The sequence below is a fragment of the Mustela nivalis genome, assembly GCF_964662115.1.
Source record: "Mustela nivalis genome assembly, chromosome: 1".
NCBI lineage: Eukaryota > Metazoa > Chordata > Mammalia > Carnivora > Mustelidae > Mustela > Mustela nivalis.
Window position 1 is genome coordinate 158,574,011 of NC_139020.1, and position 13,638 is coordinate 158,587,648.

The 13,638-nt window shown below is 48.9% G+C and overlaps 1 long non-coding RNA gene across 2 annotated transcripts in view; it reads right to left on the bottom strand.

The window, feature by feature from the left end:
* LOC309856421 overlaps positions 1-13,028 on the bottom strand; it is a 37,543-nt gene extending 24,515 nt beyond the window's left edge. The window contains exons 1-5 of one of the 2 annotated variants that reach the window (XR_014307198.1): positions 12,871-13,028; positions 6,877-7,099; positions 5,665-5,740; positions 5,427-5,564; positions 3,905-4,026 (exon numbers count right to left, since the gene is read on the bottom strand). This is a non-coding gene — a long non-coding RNA (uncharacterized lncRNA). The remainder of the gene's footprint in view (positions 1-3,904; positions 4,027-5,426; positions 5,565-5,664; positions 5,741-6,876; positions 7,100-12,870) is intronic. The other variant, XR_014307197.1, reaches the window with a different exon arrangement.
* Positions 13,029-13,638: the final 610 nt, after the last annotated feature.

Genomic DNA, 13,638 nt, shown 5'->3' on the forward strand with positions numbered 1-13,638 from the left:
AGTAAACAGGTCAATGCAGACTCAGAGCTGGGCACACAGTGATGTAGTCCATTCTGTGGGCTCTCTGTGTGGTGATGGTGCGGTGTGGGCTAACTCAGCAACAGAGGACACTAACAAGGGGTGGGATGGCTCCTGGGCGGATGCGATCAATGAGTCTCACTTGCCCCTGAGATCACTGGATTGTGGGCAGGGGCAGGGAGGAGAGGGGGTGGGAGGGGTCAGGGGCTGGGAAAATGAAAGCCACAGCTAGCTTTGATCAGGCACACAGTGTAAGAGCTCCGCATGGGTCATTCCAGCCCTATTAGGAGGTACGAATAAAATTCACACCAGCCTCCCCATTCTACAGACAAGAAAAAGGAGGCCAGGAAAGAGTTCATAACATGCTCAAGTCACGCAGCCAGCAAGCGCCGGATCCGATCTTCAGACCCATCTGCCACCATCCCAGCCCAGGGGACATTGTCTAAAAGGGGACATTTTCTGGGTTGAGGTCAGAACTGATCTCTGGCAGGGGAAGGAGGTCAGGGCAGGAGGCATCTTGGTGGTGTGCAGATATGTGCTAACGGCCACTGACTCATGCAGCGACACACTTCCTATTGCCTCCCCATCCTCCTGCTCAGAGGGGTGAGCTCAGGGACCCACAGTCTTCTCTCCCCTCTCCATATGTGCTGGGCCTCCAGAGACAGCTTCTATCCGGAATTAACAATGTTTCTAGTATATTCACTTCTGCAACTACCTTCTATTGAGAACAAGTGATGCTAATAGACACGAGCTCTGTTTCCCCAAAAGACACAAGCTACTTCTTGAAAGAACACCTTCAGTGAAGAGATGTGACTATAAGCAAGTGACATGGGATACAAAGGACACATGCAGGTTCAAGGTAAGCATCATGTGGTGTCCCTGAGTCTCAGAGGGTCCGGACAGGCAGGGGGAGGCAGTGAGGAGGAGCAGAGTCGGTGAGGACAGATGGAACACCAGGCCTGCCTCTGTCACACACAAGGCGTCCCCGTGACTTTCAGTGAGGACTTGAATTACTGTTATGCCAAAGGTGGGCTGGTCTGTAGGGTGCTGCCTTCGCTGAGGTGCTCTGCACACAGCCAGGTGGGAACTGTGAGTGTGCCACAGAGACAGCATCCCCGGCAGGACGGTCCTGGACACGCCTCCAATGTTCTAGTCAATCCCCCCCACCCTCATGCGGCACAAAAGCAGCCAGACAGCGCTGTACATAGGCTGATATACTCCCTCACTGATTCCACTAAATGATCTCACTTCCTGCTCAGGATGTCTCTGGGAGGCTTCGCAGCCCCAGACAAAGCCTTGGCCACTCACTGTCACAAAACTCCAGGAGGGTCCCTCTGCTCAGAGCAACAGTGGAACAGCAAAGCTGGTCCCCTCCCAAAAGGCCAGAGCCCTGCTAGGGAGGGACAAAGACAACCCCAGTGCAGAGAGACTTTCTCCCAGACCCACTCACCCCAAAGGATGGGGATCAGAGTCAGGGTCGTATACTAGGGGACAGGACAGCGCACAGGGGTGAGAACCCTGAGACCCAAGGTGGAGGAGGTGACGTAGAAATGGCATGCATGAGCTAGTACTTGGGCCACCATGAAAGTGGCCACTGTTTCCAGAGGTAAGGAGCTCAAAGGGAAAGAGTCGAGGTATCAGGTGCAGGCCGGGAAGGAAAAGCAACTCAGGAAACCCAGAGTGTTGGAGCCGGACTTGGCAACAGTCACACCAGTCGTGACAAATACCCTCTGGGGGACAAGAGAATGTTGCTAATATGAAGCAGGAACAAGCAGTTAAAAGAAGACCTTAAGAAAATGCCGGAATGGAAATATAATAAATGGAAACAATGAAGACCTTAATAGATCGGAAAAACAGACTTAATGAGCCGGAAGATGAGGTAGAGGAACACACACTCAGAAGGCGGAAGGGAGAGAGCTGGAAAATATGAGAGAGAAGTTCAGAGATGTGGAGGATAGACATTCCAACACCGAAGCGCTGGGCTCTCAGCAGAAGACACACAGTGGAGCAGGAAAAAACGAGCCAAGAAACGATCCAGGTTTTCTAGGATTAAAGACTGAAAAACAGAAGAATGGGGAATGAAAACACCCACCCTGCAGACGCACGATGAGCTTTATATCCTTAAGTGGGTAAAGACTACCTAGAGGTTCCTGGGAGAAACACTCTCCCACCCACAAGAAGCAGGACTTCCCCGCCACCACGGCAGGCATGAAGATGAAAAACAAACACAGTTGACCCCTGAACAACACCAGGGTTAGGGGCACCCACCTCCCACGCAGGTGATAATCCACGGATAATTTCTGACCCCCTGCAAAAACTTACCCACTAATGGCCTACCATTGCCTGGAATAGCCAGGAGAGCCAACCAACCCATATTTTGTATGTTGTATGCATTACATACTGTAGTCTCACAATAAAGTAAGGTAGCAAAAAGAAAGAACTTAAGAAAATCACAAGGAAGGGAAACTGTATTTACTGCACCGTACTGCACCAAATCTGGGCCTGAGTCCACGTGGTTCAAACCTGTGTTGCTCAAGGGTCCACTGAACTCTCAGCGTGCTGACAGAAGATGCACGGAGCCTGAGATTACGGCGGAGAGGTCATTGACCATGAGGGCAGCCCATGGCTGCAGGGGGCCCGCCCCACACGGACCCCCTTGGAAAGCACGTGGGAAGAATAGAGCAAAATAAAAAATAAAGCGAGAGAGTGCTGAGATGGGGGGCAGGGTAGGAGTGAGTTAGTAACATACTAACACTTTTATTCAAAAGAGTAAAAGGGGAGGGAGGGAGAGACAGCACTCAATCTGTAAAGATCCAGAATGGAGTCTAGATGCCTGCAGGTTGGTGGGGCTGAAAGCGTGCTCGAGGAACTGTCTTGTCAGGTGATAAGGCTGAGGAGAAGCTTAGGAAGCTGGCGGCGGGGAGAGAGACACTATAACATAGGTCTTCAAAGTTACTCGTTATCCCTTGAAACCTGAGAAGAGCATACCAACCAGCAGAAGGAAACGAGATGCACCCGCGGGGAAGGGAGCAGAGAGCAAAGCAGCAACAGGACGCATTGGGTAGAAACCAGGACGACCAACGACGGGACTGAGCCCTGAAAACGATGACTAGAGATGCAAACCGACTTCAGGTCATTAAAAAACCCTGACTCAGCAATGCCTCTTAAGGGGGAATATACTCAACATAGGGATTCAGAAAGGAAGGGCGCGAAGGTACAACTACGGAGTGAGCAAATGCAAAATGGAACTGAATTTGAGGCGATCGGATCTACAGCAGATAGAGTTTACACAAGGAGAACTGTCATACAAGAGAAAGGGAGAGGATTACATTCAGGTGAAAGAGACAATAGAGCAAGGGCTTGCCAAGGTGGTAAACACAGGTGTGCCTCTGGAGACCACAGGTGTCAGGAACTGTCCTCCCCCAGCAGAGCACCATGGGAAACAACAACAACAACAACAACAACAAACAAACATGGCCCCCAGCTCATCAGCAAAGGCCAATGGAGAGCCCAGATTTCTACCCTTGCCTAGCTATAAAGAGGTGCCCTGCCTGGGCGTAGCAAGGTCATATCCATGAAGGCCTAGAGAGAGCCTAACCTGCTCCCCCCCTGCGGGGCGGGGGAGCAAGGCACCTTTGTCAAGAATGACCAGATAGGGAACCTGGACCTCCTTCCACACCTGGCCGTTATAAGGTGATTCCCCTTTCCACCAGCGGCCTGGTTTCAGAGGAGGCCAGCTAAAACAGAAGCTTTAAATTATGACCAGAGTCTCAGCATAATCCCAAATATCCAGGAAATAACCGAAAATCACTTGTCATGTTAAGAACAAGAATCTCCATCTCAATGAAAAAATTTGATTAACAGGCTGAACACAAGAAGACATTACCTGACCCTTGGAAGCCACCATCCAAAGAGATGCTTTTATCATTGTTAGGACTCAGTCCTGTCTTTGCTCTTCCTGGTTTCCATTTAATGTATCTTGTTGCAGTTAGAGCAATTAAAAACACCCTTGAAACAGAAATAGAAAAGTATCAGCAAAAAAATAGAAGATATAAAAAAGAACCAAATGGGAATTTTGGAACTCAAAAATAACTGAAATTTTAAAAAAAAAACCTCGGTGGATGGGCTCAAATTAGAACGGAGAGAACAGAGGAAAGAGTTAATAAACTCCAAGACAGAAAAATGACATGGTCTGAAGAGTGAGGGAAGAAAAATGTGCAGAATCTTAGGGACAGGTAGGTCTATAACAAAAGATCTAACATTTAGGTCACTGAAGGCCCAGTAGAGGAGAGAGAGGGTAGAGCTTAAAAAGGAGTCAAAATAATAGCAGGAAGTTCCCCAAATTTGGCAGAAGACAGAAACCTACAGATTCAAGAAAATGAGTGATCCCAAATGAAGTAAGTTAAAAAAAAATCCATACCAAGATACATCATAGTCCAACTACTGAAAAACAAAGATAAAAAAAAGTCTTGAAGGCAGTGAAAGAGAAAAGACATCTAATCTGTAAGAGGAAAACAATTCAAATGATGTGTATTTCATTAAAAGTCTATATAGAGGGACACCTGGGTGGCTCAGGGGGTTAAAGCCTCTGCCTTCAGCTCAGGTCATGATCTCAGGGTCCTGGGATCGAGCCCCACATCGGGCTCTCTGCTCAGCAGGGACCCTGCTTCCCCCCCCCCCCTGCCTACTTGTGATCTCTCTCTCTCTCTGTCAAATAAATAAATAAAATATATTTTTAAAAAGTCTATATAGAGAGATACACTTAGGGATGCCTGGGTGGCGCAGTCAGTTAAGAGTCTGACTAGTTGATTTCAGCTCAGGTCATGATCTCAGGATTATGAGATTGAGCCCATGTTGGGCTCCTCGCTGGGCATGGAGTCTGCATGACAGTCTCTCTCTCCCTCTTCCCCTCCCCTCAGCCCCCACTGGCAAGTGCTCTCTCTCTCTTCTTCTCTCTCTCTCTCTCTTTCTGAGATACAATCAAAAACACTACAGATAAATTTTCAAGCAAGCCTTGGGAAGGCAGGCAAAAGAAAACAGAAATGAAAAACAGAGGGAACAAGTAGTAAACTGAAAACGAAATTACAGATTTAAGCTCTAACATAGCAATACTGACATTAAATGCTAATAGCTTCACATACGGTATGATTCTATTTATACAACATTCTTGAAATGCTGGAAGTATAGAGACAGAGAATGTACTAACAGTTGCCAGGAGTCAGGGATGGTGGTGCAGGGGTGGGCAGGGAAGGGCTAGGACAAGAGTGCCTACAGGTACAGAAATGCAAACTGTGTTTTGTATGGTGCGGGGGTGAAGAGTTAGGACAAGAGTGATCTTTGTCATGACAGTAGTTCTGTGTCTTGATTGAGGTGGTGGTTTCAGAAAGCCACATGTGTGACACGCTCACATGGAACTATATCCACATGTCCCCAATCTCAGTCACCCGTTTGCTGTTGCTCTGGGGTAAGGCAAGGTGCAACCATAGGGGAAAATGGGTGAACGGTGCATGGACCTCCCTGTACAGCCTTTGCAACTTCCTGGAAACCTATAATTTCACGATTAAAAAAAAATTAAAGATTATAAGTTACACGTATTTTAAAAGGTCAATACATTTGTAAATGAAGGAGAAATTATCTGTCTCTGACCATGTCGATACTTGGGTACGCCTTCCCAGAAGATGTGATGGCATCAGATATCGAACTATGATCAAGAAGTCAGGATCTGAGAAATAATATCAGAGCCATTTCCATTTAAAGAAAGACAGGAAAATGAGAGGGGAGGTCACAGTCACTAGTGTGGAGTACACATTAAAATGATGCAAACATGCTTTGCGTCTCTGAAAAATGAGTTCATTTCTAGGCTTCAATAACTATCCTTGGTTTCTCACCTCTTCCAGGGGGACAAGTGAAGGACAGGGAAATCAAGGGCAGTCCGATGGGAGGGACACCTGCACAGTGTAAATCACTTAGCTTCTGCAGTCCACCCATGAGAAGTCAGTAACACTATTCCAACACATCAGAAAAGCACAGAATATTTCTGAGACTCCATGCAACATCCCACACCACTGGAAAGGACACTTAGCTCTCCTGGGGGCACTGCTCCCCTGAAGTTCCTTCCAGCATCTTCCTTCATGTGCCCATAGGTGCCTCTTCTCCTCACGGCTCATTCCACGCCACTGTCCTTTGAGGGTCACATAAGACTACGTGGCTGGGACTCCGTCTGGCCACGGTCCTCTCTCCTTTTGTCTTAGGATTCAGCAGGGGACCTAGCAGCTCTCCTCCCTTCTTTTCCTGCCCTATTTCTTTGTAATTCCCACATTTGCATGGATGGACCTTCCAGCCAGCTCTGTTCTCTGTCCTTCTCAGTGCCAGTCATCTCTTCCTTACCCCAATCACCCATTCCCACGGCCCAACCCAGATCTAGTCATTTGTCTAAGTACACCCATTGCTCAATAAATGGAGAGTATTTCCTTTTCCAACCAGTAACTCCCATCTTCCCAGGTCATTTTTTTCATCCAAGGGTGGAGGGCCCTACTAGGACCTTCAGCAGAGCAATTTTGAGCCATGAACTAAATGTACACACAGCTCAGTGAGTGGATTCTAAACATTGTGTGGCCTGTTAAAGAGCAAAGAAACTTGAGTTAATATAATAGGTCATTTGTGTAATTTCTCAACACAAGCAAACAAGACTTACTTTACAAGGTTACATGCATGCATATTGGAGGAACTGCTTCAAATAGACTATGGTGTTGGCCCATGACAAAGGCAGGGGAGAGGAAAGGGTGCAGATAGCAGGGTTGAAGGGCAATGGAGAAAGAAAATAAAAGTGAAAAGAGATAACAAGTGGAGGGGTCTTACCTGGCCAAAACGAGTGTGCTGTGCTAAAGAACAGTGAGCATCGGGCGCCTGGGTGGCTCAGTGGGTTAAGCCGCTGCCTTCAGCTCAGGTCATGATCTCAGGGTCCTGGGATGGAGTCCCGCATCGGGCTCTCTGCTCAGCAGGGAGCCTGCTTCCCTTCCTCTCTCTCTGCCTGCCTCTCCGTCTACTTGTGATCTCTCTTTGTCAAATAAATAAATAAAATCTTTAAAAAAAAAAAAAAAAAAGAACAGTGAGCATCTTACGTCTGAGATCCTTCAGAACGTTAGAAGTCAGACCTAAGAGTCTGGGCAGACCCACGGCTCATTCGGCCTCATGCAATACCTCTCCCTTGGTTGGGGCCGGCAACAGGAGGATTGACTGATTAGCCCTGGAAGAGGTGGTGGCAGGCCCTGCAGGGTGGCCGAGGGGAGCGGAGACAGAAGGGATCAGGCTGAGGGTCTGCAGTGGGAGAAGGAGACAGAGGGCAGGGTTCTGGGCTGAAGGGAGGTGCAGGTACACAAACGTTGAACCCGGAAGCCCCTTCTGATGGAAGAAGGGCTTGGCACCTCTCCAAGGGAGGAGTCCCTCTGGACAGCAGGAGGGAGGCGGAGCCTGCAGGAATCTACCATTCCACCTGGGGACAGTGGCCAGAGACATCCCCACTCCAAGCTGGAGGTTCTGAGTATGGGGGCAGGGGGTCCCATGGGGTAAGGAAATACACTGGAGGTCATGGTGTCCAGGTGCTAGATCAAAGATGGAGAAGTTCCAAGGCCAGACTGAAGGCACTGGGGCAGCTGGAGGGGGAAGCCCCATCCAGACAGGACTGCCCAGGGGTACCCATGTGTAACTCCAAGGGGGCTGGGTACCTGATGCAGGGGTGACAGGGGGTTTGTGTGCTGGTGTCACATAGGCATGGAAGCTTCCTGTCTTCCCTGGAGGCAGCTGGAGGCACGTGGATTTCCTCTGGGGGCTGGGAGGCGGGGGCACGTGTTTCTGCATAGCTTTTTCCCCTGCATAGCGGCTGCCCCTATTGTGGACGGGACCCTTTCTGTTCCTCTGCAAGCCCAGTTACATGGGGCTGGCTTGCCGTCCTGGCTCCCCTCCTGTGGGGTGGACAGAGGCTGGAGGAGAAAGAAGAGGAGCAGGGAGGGGTGTGTAGCAAGCCTGGGGAGGGACCAGGGGCGTCAGGAGAGGGCCAACCACACAAACAAGTATCAGATAGAGTTAGGGCTAGGGGAGTATGTAGTATTTCTTTGAGGTAAGTTGTTCTTTCCTACCCTTACGAACCCCCTGCCCCCATCCCAGTGTAGAAAACAAGAACCTGAGAGGATTAATGGCCAGGCTCCAGAGGGACCTGGGTGGGTAGAAGGAAGAAAAAGAGGAGACGAACTCCAAATCCTCCCTACCCCCACCCCAGCCTCGCAACAGTCAGGAACATAATGGAAATGGGCAGAATAAGGGGTTCTCCTTGGAAAGGGAGAAAGTACCCTTCCACTTTCTCAACACCCACCCCTCCCTGACCAGGCTCCCCCACCCCCGAGCCTTCCTCAGCAAGTCAGTAAGTGATAAGCAGAAGTGTGCCAAGGTCAGGGCCATAGTTCAGAAATGCACCCCTGCAGGTAGAGACCAGCCTGGAAGAGCTTTGGCCCAGAGGGATGAAGAAAAGGAGGGGTCATAGCAGCAACTTAGGGGAAAGGCAAACCTCTTAAAACTAGGGGAATGCTGTGGGCAGGGAGAGAATCAGGGGGCTTCAGCTATGTTTAGGAGTCCACGCTGGAGTCCTTAGCAAGCAAGTGTTGAAGGAAGAGTCCAGAATGGAGCCTGGGTAGAGATGGACCCACAGACACTCCAAGAACAAGGGGAAGACAATGAACCTGGGAAGGACAGCCAGTTCTGTGTGAGTCAGTTAACTTTCTTCCACATTTCCCAGGGAAGCTGATTGCATTCAAGACCTCAGTTCTTCCCTCTCCCTGTAGCCCCACCCCAGGTGACCCACTCAGGCTCCAGGATCAAGGGACACAGGCAATGTGATCAGAGGTTTCAGATGGGTTCTTTCAGTCTGGGCAGAGCCTCTGTGATTGCCCTGAGAACATGCTGAGGGAGGGTAAGAGAATGAGCACAAGAGCTGAGACACCCCACTGGTTATGGGTCAGCCCTGAGCCCATGGACCTGCAGATGTGTGTGAGCCCAGGAGAGGTGGATTCAGTCCCACTGAATCTTGGGTGACATAGCCCGGGATCTGGGGCTGAGTACACTCTCCAGCCAATTCTCATGCACACTAACCACTGGGAAGAAGTAGGCTATCTGAACGGCAGGGCCTGCCGGACCCCAGCTGGGAGCAGAGCAGAGGTGAGCAGAACCTGGTTGGTTTGTAAGCTAGGAGACATTTGCTGTGTGCTACACAGGGGGAGCTGTGTTGTTCTTGTCCCACATCATTATTTTGCAATAGATGACTGACACACTTTGCCCCACTCCTACCTTCCTCAGAATAAATTCCAAGGGCTACAGTAAGGAAAAGTCAGAGGACAAAGAAACAGGGTGTTCTATACTGTTCCCTTCTCCCCAGGACCCATTCTGAGGGACCAGCCAGCAGGACAAACTGGAGGGAAGAGGACAGCTGTGGTCACCTCCACCCCCCAGTAGAGCAGGAAGGACATGAAGGCAGTCATGAGAGGGCGCAGACACAGGGCCCAGCAGAGGGAGCAATCGGCTGTCCTCTAGGCGGCGGAGATGTGCTGGGATTCAACATGCACACCTGAAGACGTGAGACTGGGATGTAGAACAGAATTAGACTATGAACAGGAGCCAGGTGAGAATGCAGGGGTTTAAATAGACGTGTCCATGGACACCAGAGGCAATAAAGCCTGGCGATGAGAGCAGAGGGGCCCAGCAGGAAATGGACCCGATAAACCCACACCATGCTTTGTACCTGTAGGCCTCAGTGCCCACGTGGCCTGAATTCAGCCCTACTGCACAGAGGATGGGGAAGCTTGGACCACCCAAGAAAAATTCTCCCTCTCAAGTAAAATTGGGGCAGATAGAAATGATGCCTGGTGATGGGGGGTGGGGAATAGAAGTTCTCACTATTGAATAAGAAGATTCGAGTTCATTGAGAAATGCGGGAAAACCCAAAACAAAAGCCATTTGTGGGTTGAAAAAAGTGCTTGTGTATCGGAAAATAGATATTCTTAAAATGTCCATACTACGTACCACAATCTGCAAATTTAATGCAAGCCCTAGAAAAATTCCAATGGTATTTTTCAGAGAATAAAAAATCCTAAATTTTCATGGAAACACAAAAAAGCCAAATAGACAAAGCAAATTTGAGAAAGAACAAAGCTGGAGGCATCACACTCCCTGATTTCAAACTGTATTATCAAGCTACATTAATCAAAATAGTACAGTATTGGAACAAAAGCAGACACATAGATCCATGGAATAGAGAGCCTAGGAATAAGCCCATGCACTGATAGTCAATTAATTTACAACAAAGGGGTCAAGAACATACAATGGGGGTAGGAACAGTCTCTTCAATAAATAGTACTGGGAAAACAGGACAGCCACATACAAAAGAATGAAACTAAACCACTATCTTACGTCAAACACAAAAATTAACTCCAAGTGGATAATAGACTTAACTACCGTATGATCCAGCAATTCCACTTCTGGGGGTTTATCCAAGGGAAACAAAGAAATTGACTCAAAATGACATCTGTACTCCCATGTTCACCGCCATGTTGTTTACAATAGTCAAGATATGGAAGAAGCCACTGATGGATGAATGGATAAAGATGTGGCATGTGTATACAAACACACACACACACACACACACACAGGAACCTTATTCAGCCATAAAAAAGAATAAAATCTTAAAAAAAAAAAGAATAAAATCTTAAAAAAAAAAGAATAAAATCTTGCCATTTGCAATAACATGGATAGATTTTGAGGTCATGACGCTAAGTGAAAAAAGCCAGAGAAAGAAAAAATACTGTATGATCTCACTTCTGTGCAGAATCTAAAAACCACACCAAACAAAGCCAAGCTCACAGAAACAGGGAACAGACTGGTGGATGCCAGAGGCAGAGTGGGGGGTGGGGTTGTAAAATGGAGGAAGGGGGCCAAAAGGTACACATTTCCAGTTATAAAATTAGTAAGTCTTAGGGATGAACTATAAAGCATGGTGACGATAGTTATTGCCACTGCAATTCAAAACAAAAAACGTCACAGAGGTGGGATAGGAAAGGAGAGGTCAACAGCTTCTAAAAAGGTGTTGAAGTAAATGCAACTGAAGATAAAGTGAGAGAAGTCTCCCCAGAAAACTGAGCAAAATTATAAAAGTGCAGAATGGGAGAGAAAGTAAGGAAATGAAAGGGTCACTGGAGATCTAACATCTGAATGACAGGGATTCTAGAAACAGAATAGAAACTGGAAGAGAGTTTATCAAAGACACGAATCAAGAAAATTTCCCAGAACCTGAAGGATAGTTTTCTAGAGGGCCTGGGACCCACCAAGGATCCAGCAAATAGATGAAAACAGACCTACACCAAGTAACGATCGGGGAATTTCAGGATGTTGGGGACAAAGAAAACCCTACAGTCCCCAGAGAAAACAAATACAAAGGTTTTGGAACTAGAACGGCTTCACGCTCCAATACAGGTCCTGAAGCCTGGAAGGAAAGAGAGCAGGGCTTTCAAAATTCTAATGGGAAGTTTTTTTCTAGCTTAGAGTTTTAAACCTAGGCAAAATGTAGATGGTGGGGATGCAGTCTCTATACTCCAAGACACACAAGAGGTCAAAGTTTATCTCCAAGGCCGCCTTTCTCAGAAAGTGGCTGGAGGATGGGCCACAGCAAAATCAGGGAGTCAACTGTGAGAGACGACCAGGAAAACAGAGAGGTCCCCGGAGGACAGCTGGGAGCCAGGCCAGTCTAGAAGATTCCTGGAGCAAATGCTTCAGGAAGGTGAGATCGATCGGGAGAAGCCCTGACGTGGGAGAACACATTGAGGAGATGAGGGGGACAGGGCAGGACAGGCAGAAACAGCTACCCCTAGCCAGCCTAGAACTGAAAATCCAAGTGCTAGCTTGTTCTGAGGAAATACAGACATAGGTATCAAAATAATTAGCTAAAAGAGTTGCAAGGAATTGTCCCTAGGAAAGAGGGAATGATGGGGAAGATTCCTTGCCACTTAAACTCCATAAGACTATTTGCTTCTAAGTTAAATGTATGAAATGGACTATCAGGAAGAGTCAAACAGAAGAGGAGGCTCTCATTTTTCACCATCAGACTGGGCAAGGTTTATAAGGTTGATTTAAAGTACTATCTTTAGGAGATAGTACTGAGTGTTGGGGAAGAGGTGGGAAAACTGGTCTAATTCTTTCCTGGTGGGAGCAAAAGGGACATGATCTTTTTTACAGGGCATTTTAGTATGTGACAACTCCCTGCCCCACCCGGGCAAGCTGCTTCTCTCCCTTAGCCGTGCATCTTGAGTTGGGAAGAGGAAGCTGTGTGTAGCGGGGAGCCTCCCCTACAATGGCACTCTGGGGTGTGGGCGGGGCAAAGATCTGGGGGCTGGCGTCTGCCCCCTGGCAGACAGAAAGGCGGTAGCGCTCTGGGATAGGAGAGTCTTGGGCTCCAAGACCATTCTCCCTGATGCAGTAGCCACCATGGGCTCTAACTGTGAGCAAGTCAGAAACACGGAGGGGGAGGGGGCGGTTAGGTAGGAGAGCAGTTGGGGAGGGTGAGGAAGAGCTTTGTTTAAAGACTGAAGAGGAGGGTTGTTTACGTGACAGAGATAAAGAGCCAATTAGAGGGGCAGAGCAGGAGGGTGTTGGAAGAGGAGGGACTGATGGGAGTGCCCTGGATGCTGAGGAAGGGAGGGAGGATTCACAAGATTAGCCTTGCGCGGGACAAGACAAAGCGGGAAAGGACCCACTTTCACCAGAAAAAAAGCTGCTCTCTCTCTCCCCTGCAGAAGTCCCAGAACCCACACACACCTGGTTTATTTAGTGCTGAAGTGCTCCCCGAGGAGAAGCCTGCGGTCTTGGGAGTGCAGTCATCCCAGGCCGGGCAGCACACCAACCTCCTCACAGAGCAGCTAGAAGCAAAGCCACCCCTGCCTGCTGCTTGTGGTTTTCCAGCCACCAGGGTGTTGGCCCTGCACCTGGTGCCCTTACAGAAGGCAAGTGTGCCACAGCTTGTCACGTGAGCAGCGCAGTCAGGCCACCTGATTTGACTCTAAGGGAAATGATAGGCTCAGTCACTGTGGAATGGTGCCTGCACAGGGCTCAGTCACAAGCAAGAAGCTGGTTGGACTGATCCACTAAACTGTTTATCCCAGAGATAAGGAGCAGACAGGATTGAACTGGATGCTGACAAGGAGGGGGTCTGGAGGGTGCAATTGACCTAGTTATCAGAGGTCAAGGAAAGATGACTGAACTGTGGATTTTGAGCCGGGCCTCAAGAGAGAGTGAAAATCAGCCGTGCTGGGTGGGGAGTAGGGGTCCTGTGCACAGAGGGAGGCCCAGCTGCCAAGGCCCCAGGGCAGGAGCAGACCCCTTCCAGGAGCCCACAGGGTCAGTGTGGCTGGCACCCAAGGCAAGGGAGCTGGAGGCCGCTGGCCAGGCTGGTGGCCCCACCTTCCAGGGACATGTGTGCCCAGATAAGGGAGCCATGGTGAAGTTGGGGTTAGGAGCAGAGATGAATGCAGGTTTGAATTTCAGAGCAACATACCTGGGTGCAGCCTGGGAGCCAGGTGGATGTTG